This window comes from Protopterus annectens, chromosome 12.part0, assembly GCF_019279795.1.
Source record: "Protopterus annectens isolate FY-2018-M chromosome 12.part0, PAN1.0, whole genome shotgun sequence".
NCBI classification, from domain to species: domain Eukaryota; kingdom Metazoa; phylum Chordata; order Ceratodontiformes; family Protopteridae; genus Protopterus; species Protopterus annectens.
In genome coordinates this window covers 609,269,019-609,291,166 of record NC_056746.1, presented here as the reverse complement: position 1 = coordinate 609,291,166, position 22,148 = coordinate 609,269,019, and the positions used below count along the sequence as shown (strand labels likewise).

General features: G+C 35.0%; 1 protein-coding gene across 3 annotated transcripts in view; it reads right to left on the bottom strand.

Annotated features, from left to right (window-relative positions):
• Positions 1–22,148, bottom strand: part of TMC5 (transmembrane channel like 5) — a 1,577,296-nt gene that overhangs the window by 1,039,717 nt on the left and 515,431 nt on the right. The gene's annotated exons all lie outside the window — the stretch shown is intronic.

Sequence of the window (22,148 nt, the reverse complement as noted above, 5' to 3'; positions counted from 1 at the left end):
ACAAGGAAGTATAAGCAAGGAGATGGCATTTCATATTAATGGTATTGAGGAACAAGAAAGATAATATACAGAAATCCAAAAAAACAAAGTATGATATATCAGCTTATTGCAATGATGTCAAGTATGTGCATTTATTTATACATACCTTCTATAAGAGTGCTTTGTCAGAACTACATAATTACCTGTGGTATTATAATGCTTCTTACTTTTTTAAATATTTTCCTATTTTGTATAATATCACTTATTATGGTTATGCTGCCCCTACTTGATTTTCATCCATGTAAACCTAAAATGATTGGATCCATCACTTCTCATACTTTAAAAACAAGTGTGTACAGCAGGCAAAGGCTGATCCAACAGAAACAAGTAAAAGTTTCAGCAAACACGAAGGAGCAGTAAAACACGACTTTGATAAAAACAAATAAATTTAATATTTCGGTGAGCGCTTTCGCATCCGATACGATACTTCATCAGACCATAAAACAACAATTCAAAAACCAATATAAATAGTAAGAGACAAATAATCACTCAGTTGAATTAAGAAGTTAACATCTAAAATCAATTGCTCCCAATACAATCTCTAAAACATACAATTCCATTAAAACTACTGAAAAATCAATGACATAACCCTATAGCCTTCAACGCCGGTTTTAAAGGTACCACGCCATTTAAACCATGTTCTTTGTCAGCTTGCAGTAGAATTATCCACCTAGCCTCTGCTCTTCATTTCTGTTGTTAACATCCCAGCCACGCAAATCTTCATACAAAACCTGTAGTACAGAAAATTTAAATATATGCATAATACCATTTGTTGAAGTGTGCTTTGCTAATGCTTTCATGTGATCCCTTTTATGAATACTATACTGATGTTGCAATATTCACTGTCTACATGAGTGATTAGTTTTCCCTACATAAAAACAGGGGCAAAAAACATACCTTACCTTTTGTTTGAAGATTTGCGAGGAGGGGATATTAACAACAGAACTGAAGATCAGTGGCTAGCTGCATAATTCTACTGCAAGCTAACAAATAACATGGTTTAAATGGCATGGCACACTTAAATCTGGTGTTGAAGACTAGAGGGTTACATCACTTGATTTTCAGAAATTTTAATAGAACTGTACGTTTAAGACATTGTGTTGGGAGTAATCCATTTTAGATGTTAACTGCTTAATTCAACTGAATGATTATTGGTCTCTTACTATTTATATTGGCTTATAAAGTGTTGTTTTCTGGTCAGATGAAGCATCATTTCTTGATGTGAAACAACTCACCATGTTTGCTGAAACTTCTCATACTTTAAAAACTTTAATCAATTAATAAACCAAAGGCAGATGAATCCAGCTCCTAAACATAATCATCAGCATGGTTATGTTGTGGTACAATTCAAAATGAAACAGTTATTGCTGTTAATACACAGCCATGATTATTATTGAGTAGATTAATTGCATACTTTATTTTTGAAGGATGATTATTTAGTTTTAGTGCAATTTTTAAATGTCTGCTTTTAGGGCAGTTACATACATATGCAAGTATTGTGGGCTTCAAGACCACATAACTGTCAGTGCTGCCACTTGTCTAAACAGACGTGAGGTGTGGCTGAAAATTTGCTGACTGTGATGCCGCACCACTGGACCAATAATCAAGGAGCCTCAATACTCACCACTGGCACCAGTGGGGGATATACACTGGCAGGATTACAAGTATACACACAGTATTTCTACATGCAGCTCTCTGCATCAAGTGTAATTTTCCTTAAGAGCACACAAAGACCACAGTCAGTCCAGGGATGGTTTCTATACCTTTCTCAAGATCCCCAATAAGACTCCCCACTGGCACAGCTATAGAGTTGAGATCTCAGTTGAGTGGCCAAGCCAAGACCTCCAGCACCCTCTCTGTCCAACCAGTGCTTTGTGTCCCTGCCCAAGTATCTGACACACGCACACACACACACACACACACACACACACACACACACACACACACACACACCTGGGAAAGGCTGACACAGGTTTACTCACTATGCACCCTTTTGCCCAGACTATAAGGTAGTTATCACTGCCACCAGCCAAATCCTTATCAGCTACTTTAAGGCCCTTAACAAACAGTGTCCAATCTTACTTTGTAATATTAATACTAATACAAATGGTACTTTGACCAAGAGTAAGGCTATTAGGAGTGGCCCACACAGTGTCACCAAATAAATATGCAAGTACTCTCAAAACTTAAATATCTCTACAAAGATCAGCCACAATGAAATGTTTAAATATATTTAATAATAAGTAATAAAAGAACAAGACAATACTAAATATATATATTCACAGTGACATCGGAGTTCACAACCACAGGAAATATTTAAAACAACATTGCAGTGCAGTCTCAAATAAATAAAGAAAAATATCTAAACTAAGCTTTGCTATATTCCTAACTGTATCTAACAGAATTACTATAACCTGGAAACTTACTTCATGAGGGCAAGGCAGATGTTGTGGTGAATGGTTCTTGTCAGGTCCAAGACCGAATACAGAATGCTCTGTCACTTTAAGAGACTTTTTAAATTAATATCTCAAATATTACTGCTGAGATAGCTTACAGAATGACATAATTTCTTGTCATCAGGGAAATCCAGGGTCTCAAACACCTATCCTATACAGATAAGCTAAAAACCCTGTCCCTCTACTGGACAGATCACAGAGGTTCCTGACCAGGAAATCCAGGGTCTCAAACACCTATCCTATACAGATAGGCTAAAAGCCCTGTCCATCTACTCAGTCTCATACAGTCTGCTCAGACGTGACCTGTGTCTGGCATACAAGACCATCTCAGACCCAGCCTTGATTGGAGTATCCGTAAGTCAAACTCCACTTCTGCAACCTGCACGCAAGGCCTCAACCTGGTCTGTGACATTAATATAACTTGTTGGTGGGATAGATTTGTGTCCCAAGAATTCCTCCATCTGTGGAATAGACTCCCTCTCTATATCAAGCAGAGTATCTCTCTAGCCCTCTTTAAGAGGAAACTGGATGACTGGATGGGAAACAGACAATACATGCCTGGGGTCCCACCTGAGTCCCTGCTGGTGAGGGGAAACAGGTGCTGACTTTGTGGGAACATGGGTGAAATTCTTGGTTATGCTAGCCTAGTATCATCCTATGAACCTATGAATCAAAGGCATATAATTATTTACAAAATTCCAGCTAGCTGGGCTGGCAGTAACTCCCTTTGTCACATTGACAATGAGAGTTATCTGTTCCTATAGATGAGGATCAGGTCACTGTTAGTGTTTCAGGTCGCAAATAGTACTTATTGCAGTCATTGCCATCTGGTCTTACCAGGCTCATAAAACCATTTCAGGGTATTCAGTAATCTGGAGTCAAATTTGGCCATTTTGTGCCTATTTTTTTATAAAACACAGAGCTTGGGTTTCCTCTGTATAAGCTAAACATATATATATATATATATATATATATATATATATATATATATATATATATGGATTCACTTCATAACATTGAAATTTCAAAATACTGAAACTCAAAATACTGAAACCAAAATACTGAAAGCTCAAAATACTGAATACTCAAAATACTGAAATTCAAAATACTGAAAACACATATTATGCGTAAACTCAGCTTAAACAACATGAATCATAACAATTTCTACCAAATATATGCAGGCCCCACCCAAATAGCCCCCACACACCACACCCAAATTAAATATATCAACTCCAAGATTGCACATAGTGTAGTTAAGTGCAATCTTGGAGTAGATATATATATAATTAGCAGGGGGTGTGGGGGACGCAGTAGAAATTGCTATGATTTATGTTGTTTAAGCTGAGTTTATGCATAATATGTGTTTTCAGTATTTTGAGTTTCAGTATTTTGAGTATTCAGTATTTTGAGCTTTCAGTATTTTGGTCTTCAGTATTATGAAGTTTTGTCATTTTCAGTATTTTGAAGTTTCAGTGTTATGAAGTGAATCCATAGATATATATATATATATATATATATATATATATATATATACATACAAACACTATACACATATTTAGTGGGATTAACAGGTAAACAAAGGAAATGAAATGCATTCATTTATAAAACTATTAATAATTTAGATTGCGGCACAACAAGCTGAAAGCCAGTAAAATATAATCAAGGAAGACTATGCAAAACATTTTTGATTTACAGGGATATCTTGCAATTGTTTATTATTGTTCAAAATAATGAAGCAGAAAATAATACTATAATCATTGCAATCATTGTTGCCTATCAAATTTTAAATTTTCTTTAACTTTACCATTATCAAAAATACATTTATTTTCCAAATATTATTTTATTCTGTTTATTTATTTGTTTGTTTACTTAGTTTGTAGTAGGGGAAACATAAGTTAAACCAGTTTCAGTGTTGGCTAGTTTCAGAGTACGAAACAAGTTTTGTTTAACACTTCCAAGTGCTGGTTTTCTTTTTGATGTTTTGTTATATATAGGTAGATAGATAAATAGATATATTGATAAATATATAGAAAGACAGAGAGATACAGGTTGTCCAACATAGATCAGTTTTAGGTTAAATCAACCTCTGTACTGTGAATACACTTTGGTCTACATGTACAGATGGTCGACAGATGTGTGAGACCGACAGTCCTCAGTTTAGAGGATATGCCCTTTCCCTGGAGACTGAGCAATCTTGGAGTTATTATAAATAATGTGTGCGGTGGGTGCAACCCCCTAACATGGAGGGTGCAGAGGGGCAAGCCCCCCCTCCCCCAGGAAAAAAACACAGTATTTTGCTTGCTTGTTCTGCAAATTAGCCTTGGAACATCCTCAGTGGCATATCAATGAGTTTTTATCAACATGTATTAATGTTAAGCAAACATCAATCAACTAGTAATAGATCCAAAACATCTATTTTGTCAACATTCTTTGGTTGAGAAAACAGATGGTCAATAGTTCTGCAAGATATGCAATTTCTAGGTTTGGTTAATATGCCTCTTCCATTGGGACCAAGCCACCTTGGAGTTAATATATATACTTACTTAAAAAGAGGGACATGATAAAAGTAATGTTCTGTATTAGAACAGATGAGGATCTATCGTACACTATTGCAAATAATAAACTAAAGATGTCAACACAGGCAGAAAAATTTAGAAGATATGCAGATAAATATAGAGGAAAAGTACAAAATAAGAAATGCCTAAACGTTTTATAGAGACTTGGGAAACAAAGCAAAAGTAATAGAAATACCAACAAAAAAGAAGAAATATACATATTTTGGTGAAATATGTATGAAGACCTTGTGGAACATAACAGAGATGCTGAATGGACAGAAGAATTAAAAGAAACAATAAGAAGTTCAAATGTATATGGCATTAAATGAGATGAAGTAATAGCCACAGAAACTGAAAGAAAATTAAGAAAAACTTCCAAATGGGAAAATCCCAACTCTGGATGCAGCAACAAACTTTTGGCTAAAAGTATTAACATTGTTGCACAAAGTTTTAGCCCTGAATAATGTGCACCCAAAACAGACACCACTCTGGTTAACAAGAAAAATAATACTCATCCTTAACAGTGAACCAGCAGGCTATCCTAAAAACTATAGACCAATAACTTGCCTTCCGACGATGTACAAACTTTATATTTGAAAGTGATGCCATTTAGAAGAAAACTCAATCATAACAATAGAACAAAAGGGTAACAAAAGAAAGTCATATAAAACAAGGGATCATTTGTTGTTAAATAAAGTCATAATAGAGAAATGTAAAAAGGGAAAGAAGTTTTATATGAGATGGATAGATTACAAAAATCATTTGACAGCATCTCACATTCAGATATATAAGATACACCATACATTGATCAATACAGTAACCAGGAAACAGTGGTAAACCACTTTGCAGCTAAGCCATGATAAAGGACAAATTATTATCTCAGGAATAAATATTCAAATGGGAATATTCCAGGGTGACTCTTTGTCACCACTGCTCTTCTGTCTTCCATTTAACCCACTAAGCTGTCCATTTAATAGATTGGGTCATGGTTACAATTTGGATCCCAGAAAACAACAAAGTGTAAAGCCTTCTTATCTTCCTTTTTGTGGATAACTTAAAACTGTATAGTTCATCAGATGAGGAACTAAAAGCACAACTAGAAGTGGTCAAAACTTTCTCAGATTTTATAAGAATATGATTTGGTCTTAATAAAAGTGCAGAAGCAACATTTAAAGCCGGAAAACTGCATTACCAAGAAAATATCAGTCTGGGACAGTAATGTGATATAAATGAACTTGAGCAGGAGGAAGTGTATAAATGATGATGGGAATTGATGAATGATCAACAATAAAACATGAACAAATGAGAACAAAACCCAGTATAGAATATTTTAGAAGACTAAAATTAATACTGAAAATAGCCCTGATATCTTGGAACAAAGTTCAAGCTATAAACCAGTTTGCTCTTTCTGTTCTAACTTACAGTTTTGGAGTGATTGACTGGCCTCAAAAGATATTGGATCAGTTGGACAGGAAAACAAGAAAAATACTTTACATTTAATAAATGAATATAACAATCAGTGTATACCAAGATTATAACCTGAAGAAGGTATAGGCCTCCTCAAAACTGATTAATGTATAGAACTGCAATCGTAGGATTACATATCTGCTGACCTCATCAGATCCAAACATACTGAAAGTTCTGAAACATGAAGAGAAGAAATCTAAGATGACTTCCCTGCTTAGTTTAGCAGAAGCATATTGGTGTCAAGCAGGAATGGAAACCAAACCAGAAGTAGAAAAAAATCAGGCAGCAACTATATGTTGCTTGGAATGTGCATAGAGGGTAAGTGTTTCAAATTATGCATTTTCATACAGAAGAAGACTCTTTAGATCAGGCTAAAGGATGAATTCCTGAAAAGAGGTTACACAGCCAGATAGATTGACTCCTGCATATTTAATGTGAGGTCTGAAAGAAATAGTAAAGCTAAATCCTTTTTCTCAGGTCAGTTAGATCCTGTGACTATAACAATTAGAGAACATGCAGAAGATAGATCAGTTAGGTGTGCTTTTACATACTGTAATGATATTAATCTGGTGTGTGACATAATGAGGAGAAACTGGGTTATTCTGGAGAGTTTTCCTGAATGGATTAATTTGATAGGTAATAAACCTGAGTTTTGTTTCAGGAATAATCTATCTCTTAAGAGGCAACTTTGTTACAGGAATGTTGCAAATGTAATGCATTCTCTAGCTTCTGTATATTGTAGTACGTTTCCCTGCTTGAATTGTAAGGCTTGCAGATTTATTTACTCTAAATATGCTTTTAGACATCCCACTCTACAACATGAGATTGAATTCTCTTTTTACACAGACTGGAAGACTGTGAATGTGATATATCATGCCTTCTGTGAATGCTGCCATGCTTTTTACATTGACAAAACAAGCCATTGTTTGAAGGATAGGATTTTAGCATATCTCAGTGTAATCAGACATAACAAGACCAGCTATTCTCTAGCTACACAGGTCTCTGCCTTGAGACAACAACATACCTTTAAGTTTTTTGTTTTAGAGGTAGTTCAGTTAGGTATTAGAGGCACACATTTCAGAAATAAAACTGAGGCTAGAGAACAAAGCTGGATCCTAGAGTTACAGGCTTATAGATCTCCTGGGTTAAATGAAATGCTTTCCCTTAAACCAGCTCTAAAGGCACAATCTTTAATTCATTAGCTTATTATTATTTTTAATTTTGTTTTGTTTTTATTTATATATGAGGGTTAGATTAAATGTTTTTATAGGTATGTGATTTATTATTTTGTACTTTGTATATCCTTACCTATTTATACGTGTGGTCTCATGACGATGATGTCATCAGTGTGTGACAAGCTGATTGAGAGACTCAACAGAGAGGGATGTTTGTGAGTTACAGACACAGGTAATTGATTTTAATTAATTTCTTTACATTATTGTGAAGATTATTATTACCTTATTGATGGGAGGGGGTTTTATGGCTTTATATTGAAGTTTTTTATAGAATTGTTAGTTGGTCTGATGAAGCATTGCTGTTTTTGATGTGAAAGCGCTTACCTTCATTAAACTGTTGTCTGCTTATTATTACCCATTGGTACTTGTTGCTTTATACAACTTCTGCTGTGCTAGTCACTATATTTCTTCTTTTATTACAAGTGCATTTTAGATTGTGGATTCCAGCGACATTACCTGATGTTTTGCTTTGGTTTTGTGTTTGTTCTTAGCTTGCATTAATGTCGGGGCATGGCAGAAGGTCTTAATATTGAGCTTCCTTATATTTCAAACAGGATGAATAGGTTACAATGAATTTTAGAGATAGATGATAATCTTTTCCTGTGTCATATTCCGGATTTATCAGAGACTATAGTGGAAGCTAGACAAGATGTGCAATTGAGTTTTTCGAATTTGCTGCATGAACTAGAAAATAAACTGTACAAATTTAAACACATGTAGTAGCAAAGGATACATCTGGAGGCTTATATAGATCATAAGGCCATACTGAGAGGACTACAGATATTAAAGATGCCCACATATGGGTCTGCTTACCCAGAATTACTTAAAAACTGGCAAATATTAAATATATGGTTCGACTTGGACTATGTACAGTTGCTCATTGACTTTTTTTGTCCCGGTGAGGAAGAGCTACTGAAGGAAATAAATGGCATACAAGCTGAAATACCCAACAAGTTTTCAGCTGATATTGTGACTACCAGCTTGGATGAATTATATGAACAAATTTTCAACTATGATAAGAGACTACAAGCCACTAAGTTTAAGAAGTTATGAAGGGATGTTACTGATTTTAAACTGGGACATGTTTTTTCATGGCCAACTAATGAGTCAGGGTCAAGCCCTAACATTGTTAATAACACTATTAACAATGGAATATCTCCACAGGAACCAACAAGTCATGCTGGTGATGCTTTGGTTTTGTCCCAAGGCCCTACTAATATTTGGGATGAGAATAGTAGTGCTACATCTTCTTCATCTGGCACTACTGACTTGACAGGATCTATAGTTTGAACAAATTCCAGTGTCTCATTTGACACTGGTTCTACACATGTTCAGCCTCCTTTTTCTCTACCAGAGCATCTTCCAATTGCAATAGAAGAGTGCCCAGGGAGGTCTTGGAGTTGGTCGAGGAGAGGCCGTGTCCACCACAATCAACAATCAGTGGAGAGATTTACATGGATGGTAACTCGGAGCAGAACCTGAATGACCTGGTTTTTAACATTTCTTCTGTTGACATTAATCCAGAACAACTTAGTGTACTGAATAGAGGTCTTTCTTTTGTTCCTGCTCAGTAATCTGATTTGACACAGGTACTTTCTGATTTAAGGTTATTTACATGTAATCTATCTCTTTCTTTGATGTTTCAAGGTATGGGTAACACTCGTACGGTGTTTTCAAAACCGAGTGCATTCATTCCTGACAAGTATTCGATCATAGAAGCTTTTACTGCAGTATGTGACGAACAGATCAGTGCAACTTTGTTAGCTGAACATTCTGCTTCTTTTCATAAACTTTCAGAGGCAGAAATGCTGGCATTACGAGAGTTGAAATACATCCAGCCGATATGGGAGGGGGGATCGTTGTTATGGACAAAACATCTTATTTAGCAGCCATGGAACAACTTTTGAATGATGAATGTACTTATCAACTGATTTCTAAGCCTCAATTGAGGGCCATCATTGACAGAGTTTCAGTTTTGCTTTTTGATTTAATTGTGACTAATATGGTTGCAGAAGATCTGTTTAAGTATTTTTTAGTAGCATTTCCAGTTATTCTGATACTTTATGGGCTCCCAAAAGTCCATAAATGTCTATCATAAGCCCCCATGCTTCCAGTACCATCGAGCAGAGGCTTGACTACAGAGCCTATGTCTATTTATTTGGAAAAGACATTTAGACCGGTGATAGATAATGTTAACTCTGTTTTAAGAGACACTAAAGATTTTTTGCAGGATCTTTATAGAAATGTCAGCAGCTTACTGAATACGCAAGATCTTGTTTTTCTCACGTGATACATTACTTGTTTACTGTTATTCCTAATACCAGAGGTATTGAATATGTTAGACTTTGTTTGCAACAACATGCTAATTTTTCTAATATAAAGGTTGATTTGATTTGCATGCTTCTCGAGATGGTTTTGGAAAACAATGCCTTTATCTTTGGTGAATAGTATTATTTACAGAAGGTTGGTGTAGCTATGGGCACTGCTTGTGCAAATAGCTATGCCAACCTTGTGTTAGCACATTGGGAGTATGACAAGGTTTTATGTAACAATGTGTTTACTAAACACATTGTTTACTATAAATGCTTTTGTTGATGATATTTGTTTGCTGTGGAGAGGTACCTGTGAGTTGTTACAGGAGTTTATCAAATTTATGCAGGGTACCAGTGGATTTCTGAGATTTAGTAGTAATTTTTCTTGTGAATCTTTAGACGTCTTAGACATAACAATCACCAGAGATATGTTAGGTAGGTTTAAGATGGGTGTATACAAGGCGTCATGTAAGAAGAATTCCTATCTACATAAAAGCAGCATGCAACCCAGACACATTCCTAGGAATGTGCTTAGAGGGCAGGTGTTTCGAATTATGTGTCTTCATACAGAAGAAGATTCTTTAGATCAGGCTCTAAAGGAATTAAAGGATCAATTCATGAAACAATGTTACATGGCCAGACAGACTGACTCCTGCATATCTAATGTGAGGTTTGAAAGAGCTAGTAAAGCTAGATCCTGATTCTCAGGTCAGTTAGATCCTGTGACTATAACAATTAGAGAACAGTCAGAAGATAGATCAGTTAGGTGTGCTTTTACATACTCTAATAATATTAATCTGGTGTGTGACATAATGAGGAGAAACTGGGATATTCTCTGGAGTTGTCTTGAATGGATTAATTTGATAGGTAATAAACCTGAGTTTTGTTTCAGGAATAATCTATCTCTTAAGAGGCAACTTTGTTACAGGAATGTTGCAAATGTAACGCATAACCGATCTTCTGTATGTTGTGGTACGTTTCTCTGCTTGAACTGTAAGGGTTGTAGATTTATTTATTCTAAATATGCCTTTAGACATCCCACTCTACAACATGAGATTGAGTTTGCCTTTTACACAGACTGTAAGACTGTGAATGTGATATATTATGCCTTCTGTGAATGCTGTCATGCCTTTTACATCGGCAAAATGAACCATTTTTGAAGGACAGGATTTTAGAATATCTCAGAGACATCAGACATAACAAGACTAGCAATGCTCTAGCTACACATGCCTCTCCCTTGAGACAACAACATACCGTTAAGATTTTTGTTTTAGAGGTAGTTCAGTTAGGTATTATAGGTGGACATTTGAGAAATAAAACTGAGGCTAGAGAACAAAGTTGGATCCTAGAGTTACAGTCTAATAGATCTCCTGGGTTAAATGAAATGCTTTCCTTAAACCAGCTCTAAAGGCATGATCTTTAATTCATTAGTTTATTATTTTTAATTTAATTTTGTTTTTATTTATATATGAGGGTTAGATGAAATGTTTTTATAGGTATGTGACTTATTATTTTGTGCTTTGTATATCCTTATCTATATATACATGTGGACTCATGATGATGATGTCATCAGTGTGTGACAAGCTGGTTGATAGACTCAGCAGAGAGGAATGTTTGTGAGTTACATACACAGGTAATTGATTTTAATTAATTTCTTTAGATTATTGTGAAGATTATTACTTTATTGATAGCAGGGGTTTTATGGCTTTATATTGAAGTTTGTTGTAGTATTGTTAGTTGGTCTGATGAAGCATTGTTATTTTTAATGTGAAAGTGCTTACCTTCATTAAGCTGTTGTCTGCTTATTATTATCCATTGGTATTTGGTGATTTATACAACTTTTGCTGTGCAAGTCACTGCATTTTTTTTTATTACAAGCAACTACATGTGCCAAAAATCAAAAGAAAGAATATAAGGAGAAGGATCAGATGAGATGGCAAGAAATGTGAAAAAGGCATAAATATAGTTACAAGTACAGAAAACTCCTGCAACAACCTCATGTTGATCAGGATCTGAAACTGGAATGTCTAAAGAAAAGTGAATTTAAACCAAAAGGTGAAAGGTTAACATTAGCGGCCCTGGATAGTAGACTACATACACTTTGGTTTACAAAGTCCATTGAACATGTGGTAATAACAGACAAATGCAGGTTTTATAAAACAGAACTGGAAATAGTCTCACATCATTTTGATGGGTGTAATGCACTAATGGCAGAGGGCCTGTACACTGAAAAGGCATAATAATGTGGCAAGACTGTTGCATTGGGGATTGTGCAAATATTACAGTATTGAAGAAGCTGAGAAGCAACAGCCACAAAGCATTATAGATAATGATAAAGTTTATATCACAAGGGATCACCTATCAACAGTTCAAAAAATAGATGCAAGAAATCTAGGTACAGTAGTCCATAAAAAGAAGACAAAAGTAGCATTCATCATTGAAATTGCTACACCCAGTGGTTATAGTGTCTTACATACAGAGAGACACAAAGTCATAAAATACCAAGATTTCAGGCAGAACCAAGGGCAATGTGGAAGACGGATACACAGACAGTTCCAACAGCAGTAGGAGCAATTGGTCTCATAAAAAAGAATCTACTGTCTTACAGAGATATGCTACCAATACATATAACCCTGTATGAATTTCAGAAGGAGTCAATTCTGGGCACGTTGCAGGTGCTATGAAGAGCACTTTTGGCTAACAACAAAGAATGAAACACTAATAATTTCACAAACTTTAATCATACTTTGATTTAGGAATGAGGTCCATTCCTGTCATGGTATTAGAAACCCAAAAGACTTGGAGAAATTACTCCACTAGATAGACAAAGAGATATAAACTAGAGAATAAAAAGGTCAAACATACAAACCATTCTTTAATGAGTCATTTGCATATATTGCATGAGCCTCCACTACTAGGGGTTTAAGACTCTAGCTTGACTATATATACATCTATATATACACAAACACATGCATACCTACATACATACATACAGACATTACAGTTCTATTAATTATTTTATTCTGTTCTGGATGAAGAAATGTGAATTGCTCACAAACTTCATAAGTTAAATATGTTTTAAGGCCTTGTCCAAAAATTATATTTTAACAATCAGCAAACATGCTTAAAAATATGTTCTTATTTTTTTATTCCAAGGATAAGCATGACCATGATGAGAAGTAAATTATAAACAATGTTAGGTTTAATGTAGTGCTGAACCTATTTTCTTGCAATAATTTTCATTCAAACATTACAGATAATAAAAGACAGTGCATTACACATCTGACCTATCAATAACTACATTTTTGAAATACATCTTATGCACAGTGACATATATGCAGTATATTAACAAAATACTTTGGCTTCCCAAATTAATCTGAAATGTAAACACTGAAAATATTTTTCAACTACATTTATGCGTGTATATCATGTGTTGTTCATTTTAAAAGGACTGCTTGTCTGTAATAATATTAAATTCTGTCTGCATTTATTTATGATGTTCTGGAACACCCTCCAGTGCTTAAAAATGTATTCTACTATTTAATGGTTACATTTGATAGATTAGGTCTAGTATGTCATCTTGCATATTGAAATTCACTATAGCATCATTGTGTATCCTAGTCGTGATTATGTCATGTGTCAAAAGAGCTGCCAAAATAATGTATTTATATTTTCAGGCGTAGATTTACAACCACATAAGGCATACACACACTCACATGTAAATTAAGGCTAAGCTATGCATTTCTAAATGATTTATTCTTTTATAAAAGTATACATTCTGTCATTGAACTAATACAAATGTATTACACATTGTGATGTTCATTAAGAATTTTACCAGAATGTTGTCATTTCAGAAATTCTAGCTGGTGGAATTTCAGTTTTAAGTTATGTTTTCAACAGGCTATATTAAAACAAGTGTGAAAATCTGTTCCAGAAATGTTTAGTTAGTACTTAAGAATAATTATAATATTTGTAATAGTTCGAAATTTCTAGTTAAAATAAAGATAAGAAATAAAAAATGTCTGACGGCATTCATAGTCCCGAGGTTCGCACCACTACACCTACATACAAACACACTAATCACAGGTTATTTACAATTGCTACAGCAATCCAAAAGCTTATGCAAGGAAATGCTCACTTTTTTGAAATGCTTAAAGATGGTGAATCTGTGCTTTAAGGATGTGCAAAGTACTACGTGAAAACGGGCGGCCACAGTGGTGCAGCAATTTGCGTTGCCGCCTCACAGCAAGAGGTTCTCCGGTTTGATTCTCAGCTGGGGTGCCTTCTGTATGAAGTCTGCATGTCCTCCCTGTGGTCGTGTGGGCTTCCTCCGGGTGCTCTGGTTTCATCCCAAAGACATGCTGTAGGTGGGTTGGACACTCCAAATTGGCCCTAGCTGTGAGTGTGTGCATGTGTGTGCCTTCTGGGGAAGGTTGGGTGCTGGGCTGGCACCTCGGCACCATAAAACTGCACTGCCAATCATAAACAGACAGGTGATCCGCTGTGGTGACCACTAACTGGGAAAAAGCTGGAAGAAGTACTACGTGAAAACATAAATGCTCATATGATTTAAGACATATTCTTGTATTATAGACAAATGGGCTATGCACATGCACATTAGAAGCACTGGGAGATATTTAAGGCTAGTGGCACACAGCACAGGTATTTATATTAATGTTTAAAATGATTTATATATTTTCTACAGGGGTGTACTTATGCGAACATCCAGATTGTTTCTTTGAAAGATTGTAAAGGGGAAGACAGGAAAGATTGGAAAGTGGGAGACATAACAAACAGGGATAGACAGAAGGAACACACAAAGAGGGTTTTGCAGGAGGAGGTGGGAGAAGAGAGATCATATATTTTGGCACAGGATAGACTCACCTATTTTTTCATTTTTTTTTTATATATAATCAGGTAGTATGGAAAGGAAGGAAGTTAGATGGTGTAGTAGAGTGGATTAGGGAAAGATAGAGGTAAAGAGTAGTTGTTGCAAGTAATACCACAGTCCACATGACCTCAAACATTTCCACTGACTTATGGTGGTGCAGTGGAAGATCCCACTGTTGAAAGGGTGGAGACCTGTGATGTCTCTATGGTTGAAGCAGGCCAGGACAGTGAGTCTTGCACCTGCTGTAGAAGACCCTGCATGGGCCAAAGTTGTCTCTCCACTACTTGCTCCACCACATCCTTGACTAAGTCCCAAAGCTTACAGTCTGTGTAGCTTGCCAAGCTACAGTATGCAAGAGTGCCTACAGGACCAATTCCATTGCCTCGACCCTTTGAGGATGTCCCTGGATGGGCAGAGGATATACATTCCTGACCTTAGAAAAATGTGGATGGACTACTCCTGGGACTTCTGTATCTGTGGAAAAAGGAGCATAAATGGGAAAAAAGGAAAGCAAAATAATGCATAATTAAATTAAAAAAAAGAGAGAGGGAGGTTAGAAAGATAAAAAAGAAATGGAGGTAAATTGACTCATAATTTGTTTATTCATCAGGTCAAACCTTATTTAATAGTGCTTACTTATTTTTATTTTTTATTAAATGTTTATTCAGAAAAAATATACTCGGAAATGGTACTGTAAATCTGGTAATCTGTACATGGATAAAAATGGTGATCAATTTTATAGTTGCAGTCTACTGAAAATAAATAAATAAGCTGATATAACATAGAATGGTAACACATTTTACTATGATCAGTTATTCTGCGATGTTTTACTGAAATGGTAAAACATTATGAAACAAGCTTGTAAGGGGGAACACAAGTAAAGCTCCAGAGTCATATCAGTTCAGTTCCAGTAGTAAATGTGTATATGTAACTGATTCAGTACATTTCACGCAGAAATTGCACTTTGCCAAAGCACAACAGAGGCATGAATTTACATAACTCATTTATCAGATTACAGGCCAGCTCAATGAGCTGAATTAAAGACAGAACTGTATACTATAAAACAGTATGGTAAAGACTGGTTAAATATAATTAGTGACAATTTTTATGTAGTAACGGTTCTTAATATTTATCTGAAGATTTGGATTACAAGAAACATTGTAGATTGTTAATAAACCCTTGCAGCATTCAAAAGTACTGAAAGAGTTAAATGTCAGCTGAAAGAATAGCTACGTGTAAGGAAATGGGTGTAGAACTGCACAGTGAAGACAATTTTTTCTACAAGTTATAGTCTGAGGGTCACAGAATAAAAGTAAAAAAGAAAATCAGCAGTTAATATTAATTTTATAAAGGTGCAGAAATGCAAAAAAAAATGTCAAATTACTACCTTACTTTTATTTGAGTCTAAGATTGGGGGAAACATGCCACTGTGTTTTCCATTTAATTTAGTAATGAAGTTATAGACTTTCTATTTCACTGCAGTACATTATAAGTTTGGTTACAGACCTACAAGAATTTATTTATTAGTAATATAGGTTTAATTCAGGAAGGAAATATTTATAAAGTCAGGGTAATCAACAATGCATTCAGTTTATAATTGTTAAAGCTGCAAATGTTATTTTAAGAAACTAATACCGTGTTTCTGTATTTTTTTCAGATATTATTAAAGAAGCACAAGTTTATTACACACATTTTTTTAATGCAATTTATTTCAGGTTTATTACAGGTTCAGAATATTCTGTCCACAGCCTTGTTATTGAGGTATGAGGAGGGGTCTGGAGGCCAAATCATCTGTAACAAAAACTGAATATGGACAACAGAGGACTCTAGAGTGGGTTCTACAATACCTCAGCAGTGACGAGGACAGTGCAGAGTAAGAATTAAACTTTGTAAGAACTGTGGTGCACATCACATATCAAGTTCAACAGAAAAGCCAAAAGTTAAGATAATTGTTTTTTCATTGTTACTTTAAATATAAATAAAATGTAGTTAACTGCATTAATTATGCAGTACACATACAGTATGCTAATTGAATTTATGTAAATTTGTTTCAGTTATCTAAATAAAAGTATTCTTTACAGTTAGGATGTATATACAGCAGCTGTGCATTTACACTGATTAATTTAGAGTTAAACCAAGTATATTACTCGGTCCACCTCATAAATAACGGTATTTCATCCAGGAACAAGGAGGCCATAACATCTCTGTACTCCTCCCTTATCAGACCCATTATCGAGTACAATGTCCCCTTTGGTGTGTACCTTACCAAGCACATGCAGCAGCTGGAGAGACCACAGAGGTTACTGACCAGGAAAATCCGGGGTCTTAAACACTTATCCTATACAGATAGGCTAAAAGTCCTGTCCCTCTACTCAGTCTCATACAGACTGCTCAGATGTGACCTGTGTCTGACGTACAAAGCCATTTCAGACCCAGCCTTGATAGAGTTGCTGCATATCCATAAAACAAACTCCACTCGTGCAACCTGCATGCAAGGCCTTAACCTGGTCTGTGACATTAATAGAAATTGTTGGGGGGATAGATTTGTGTCCCAAAGACTCCCTCTCCATGTCAGAGTACCTCTCTAGCCCTCTTTAAGAGGAACCTGGACGACTGGATGGGAAACAGAAAATACACTCCTGGGATCCCACCTGTGTTCCTGCTGGACAGAGGACACAGGTGCTGACTTTGAGGGAACATGGGTGAAATTCTTGGCTAGACTTATAAGGGCTTCCGGGCCAGTAGCCTAGTATCATCCTATGAACCGATGACCCTTTTAAAAATAAAGATGCAGAAGTGTATTCATGCAAATTAGTGGCATCACATCATGAAGTATTTCAAGCTGAATTTCAGATTTAAGTTATGTTTTCAGACAATTGCATAATCGTGTCAGATTTCAGCTTATGCTTTTATCCCTGTTCAGGTGTTACTGCAAAAAAGGTATTCCTTTGGTGATAGTTTAGTTTGTTTACATAATATAACATTCATGGATAGGTGTTTCAGATGTTCAGTAAATGAGTATTACTTTAATATCAGTTTCAGTCAGATTTCAAAATATAGTTAGATGGCAGTTAAGACTAAAATCCAATATTTTTCCAGGTTTAAATGAGTATATAAACATCAAAGCCATCTTAACAGGAAAGGCAAATATACTTTGAAGATGGCATAAATATATTTTCAACACATCAGATGTAAACATACATTTTACATCAACTTACTCATGAAAAAATGTTGTAGATTATTCTTTTGTTTATTTATATTTTTAACAAAATTTTTCATTATGCATTATTTTTTAATCTGTTAGAAGTGTGTGTATACATACCAACAACCACCAACACATTCTTGTTTCTTTAAATTTTGAATGTTCAGTATCTTTAGAATTTTATTGATTAATTGTTTTATTAATGTGAAGATTTCATTGGTTAAACATTTTTTATAAATTATGTCAGTTATAGTGGGACTTTTATCTGATGAAGTTTGTTTTATGCAGACGAAAGCGCTCATATGAATTGTATTTTACATTAAAGGATTGGACTTCTCAGCAGGTGAACTGTGTTTTGTTACTAGTTTATTCTACTTACTTTGTTACATAACTCATTTATCAGATTACAGGCCAGCTCAATGAGCTGAATTAAAGACAGAACTGTATACTATAAAACAGTATGGTAAAGACTGGTTAAATATAATTAGTGACAATTTTTATGTAGTAACGGTTCTTAATATTTATCTGAAGATTTGGATTACAAGAAACATTGTAGATTGTTAATAAACCCTTGCAGCATTCAAAAGTACTGAAAGAGTTAAATGTCAGCTGAAAGAATAGCTACGTGTAAGGAAATGGGTGTAGAACTGCACAGTGAAGACAATTTTTTCTACAAGTTATAGTCTGAGGGTCACAGAATAAAAGTAAAAAAGAAAATCAGCAGTTAATATTAATTTTATAAAGGTGCAGAAATGCAAAAAAAAATGTCAAATTACTACCTTACTTTTATTTGAGTCTATGATTGGGGGAAACATGCCACTGTGTTTTCCATTTAATTTAGTAATGAAGTTATAGACTTTCTATTTCACTGCAGTACATTATAAGTTTGGTTACAGACCTACAAGAATTTATTTATTAGTAATATAGGTTTAATTCAGGAAGGAAATATTTATAAAGTCAGGGTAATCAGCAATGCATTCAGTTTATAATTGTTAAAGCTGCAAATGTTATTTTAAGAAACTAATACCGTGTTTCTGTATTTTTTTCAGATATTATTAAAGAAGCACAAGTTTATTACACACATTTTTTTAATGCAATTTATTTCAGGTTTATTACAGGTTCAGAATATTCTGTCCACAGCCTTGTTATTGAGGTATGAGGAGGGGTCTGGAGGCCAAATCATCTGTAACAAAACTGAATATGGACAACAGAGGACTCTAGAGTGGGTTCTACAATACCTCAGCAGTGACGAGGACAGTGCAGAGTAAGAATTAAACTTTGTAAGAACTGTGGTGCACATCACATATCAAGTTCAACAGAAAAGCCAAAAGTTAAGATAATTGTTTTTCATTGTTACTTTAAATATAAATAAAATGTAGTTAACTGCATTAATTATGCAGTACACATACAGTATGCTAATTGAATTTATGTAAATTTGTTTCAGTTATCTAAATAAAAGTATTCTTTACAGTTAGGATGTATATACAGCAGCTGTGCATTTACACTGATTAATTTAGAGTTAAACCAAGTATATTACTCGGTCCACCTCATAAATAACGGTATTTCATCCAGGAACAAGGAGGCCATAACATCTCTGTACTCCTCCCTTATCAGACCCATTATCGAGTACAATGTCCCCTTTGGTGTGTACCTTACCAAGCACATGCAGCAGCTGGAGAGACCACAGAGGTTACTGACCAGGAAAATCCGGGGTCTTAAACACTTATCCTATACAGATAGGCTAAAAGTCCTGTCCCTCTACTCAGTCTCATACAGACTGCTCAGATGTGACCTGTGTCTGACGTACAAAGCCATTTCAGACCCAGCCTTGATAGAGTTGCTGCATATCCATAAAACAAACTCCACTCGTGCAACCTGCATGCAAGGCCTTAACCTGGTCTGTGACATTAATAGAAATTGTTGGGGGGATAGATTTGTGTCCCAAAGACTCCCTCTCCATGTCAGAGTACCTCTCTAGCCCTCTTTAAGAGGAACCTGGACGACTGGATGGGAAACAGAAAATACACTCCTGGGATCCCACCTGTGTTCCTGCTGGACAGAGGACACAGGTGCTGACTTTGAGGGAACATGGGTGAAATTCTTGGCTAGACTTATAAGGGCTTCCGGGCCAGTAGCCTAGTATCATCCTATGAACCGATGACCCTTTTAAAAATAAAGATGCAGAAGTGTATTCATGCAAATTAGTGGCATCACATCATGAAGTATTTCAAGCTGAATTTCAGATTTAAGTTATGTTTTCAGACAATTGCATAATCGTGTCAGATTTCAGCTTACGCTTTTATCCCTGTTCAGGTGTTACTGCAAAAAAGGTATTCCTTTGGTGATAGTTTAGTTTGTTTACATAATATAACATTCATGGATAGGTGTTTCAGATGTTCAGTAAATGAGTATTACTTTAATATCAGTTTCAGTCAGATTTCAAAATATAACATTCATTCTGAATTATTTTAAATGTTCGGTATAATACATTTCTAAGAACATTACTAAACAGTTTCTACAACATGCATAAAAGGTATGCACATATGATAAGAACAGACTTTGCAGAATTACATCACAGTTCACATTATTCAGACATTAGGTTTAAGGGTAAAGTGACAGAACTGTCTGTAATAATCGTATCAAGATAAATTATATGTTTACCTAAAGAATAAGTAGCAATAGTTATTCAATATAATCAATGCATGACAGGTCAGGCTTCAGTTATTACAGAATACAGTGCACATTACAGAATGATTAGTGCACATTAGACCAAAAGTTAAAAAGACACTAGCAGGGTTTGCAAAGGTACAGATCTGAAATCCAGAAAACAAAGGTTTCAGTAAATGTACTTCAGCTGTTACAAAACATAGATATTTGCAGGGTGTTTGAGATACGCATTTAACTGTAGTCTTCCAACACAGCACACAGAGGTTGATATGTTTATAAAGTTATTATAGAAGCAGATCCAAATTTAGGGATTTCATTGAGATTTTTAAGAATGGGCTTGAAATAAATCTTACATAAATACAGTATTATTTTTGCACAGACCTTATTAAAGCAGGTCTGTGTCATCATTTTATATTTCACATTTTGCATTCAGTTTCAGTAGAAAAGAATGTTTCAGTAAAGGATACAAATGAGATTAATAAAATAACCTTTAGGCCAAAGTACTGATAAGGGTGAAATTTGCTAACAGAGTGTGAGGAACATATGCTACAAAAACAGATCTTGTTTAGATGGTAAGAGTCTTAGGAACCAAGGTTAAATAGGTGTGCAGAACTTGTATGAAATTTACTATGTATAGTAAATATGAGTACCAGCCATACTCTTAGGTTGTTATAAAAGTAGTCTGTTCTGAAAGTACAGCAATGTCTAATCCAAGAGAAAGATTAAATATATGCCTCTCTGAATAGCATTTGCAGTCCTTTTAAAGAAAATACATTTTTCAAATTTGATAACTGATTAATTTCTAACTCTTTTTTTCTCTTTCTCAAAAGGTTTTGTTGAGAGAATGCTAAAATTAATATAGAAATAACACAAGTAATAGATTGCCAGGACTGTTGATGGTGTTAGATTTGGTGGTATACCTGGAACAACACTTTTCTAGACTGGATAACAAAACCTGACAATAGGAATTCAGGATTACTCTAAGGACCCCATTAAAGTCCAAATGGCAAGTCATCTTATATTCTGACTAGTGAATTTCAAGGGGAAAAACATAGAATTCTGTTTGTTGTTTGTGATAAGGGAGAACAATTAAATTTAGGACATCATCCTGCATTGAATGCATAGAACTGTTTTCTGCATCTGTTCAAATGATGGAAGAAGATTATTGCAGAATTGTATGAGTTTAGGAATAAGTCTTATCAGATTCAATAAGGATTACCAGCTGTGGGAGTTGTATCTAAGGGGAACCATCATTTTCTGTTTCCTTTGGAAAACAAGAAAGCAGTTTTGCATAACCTAATACTAAAAGGAGTTTTCTAAGAAT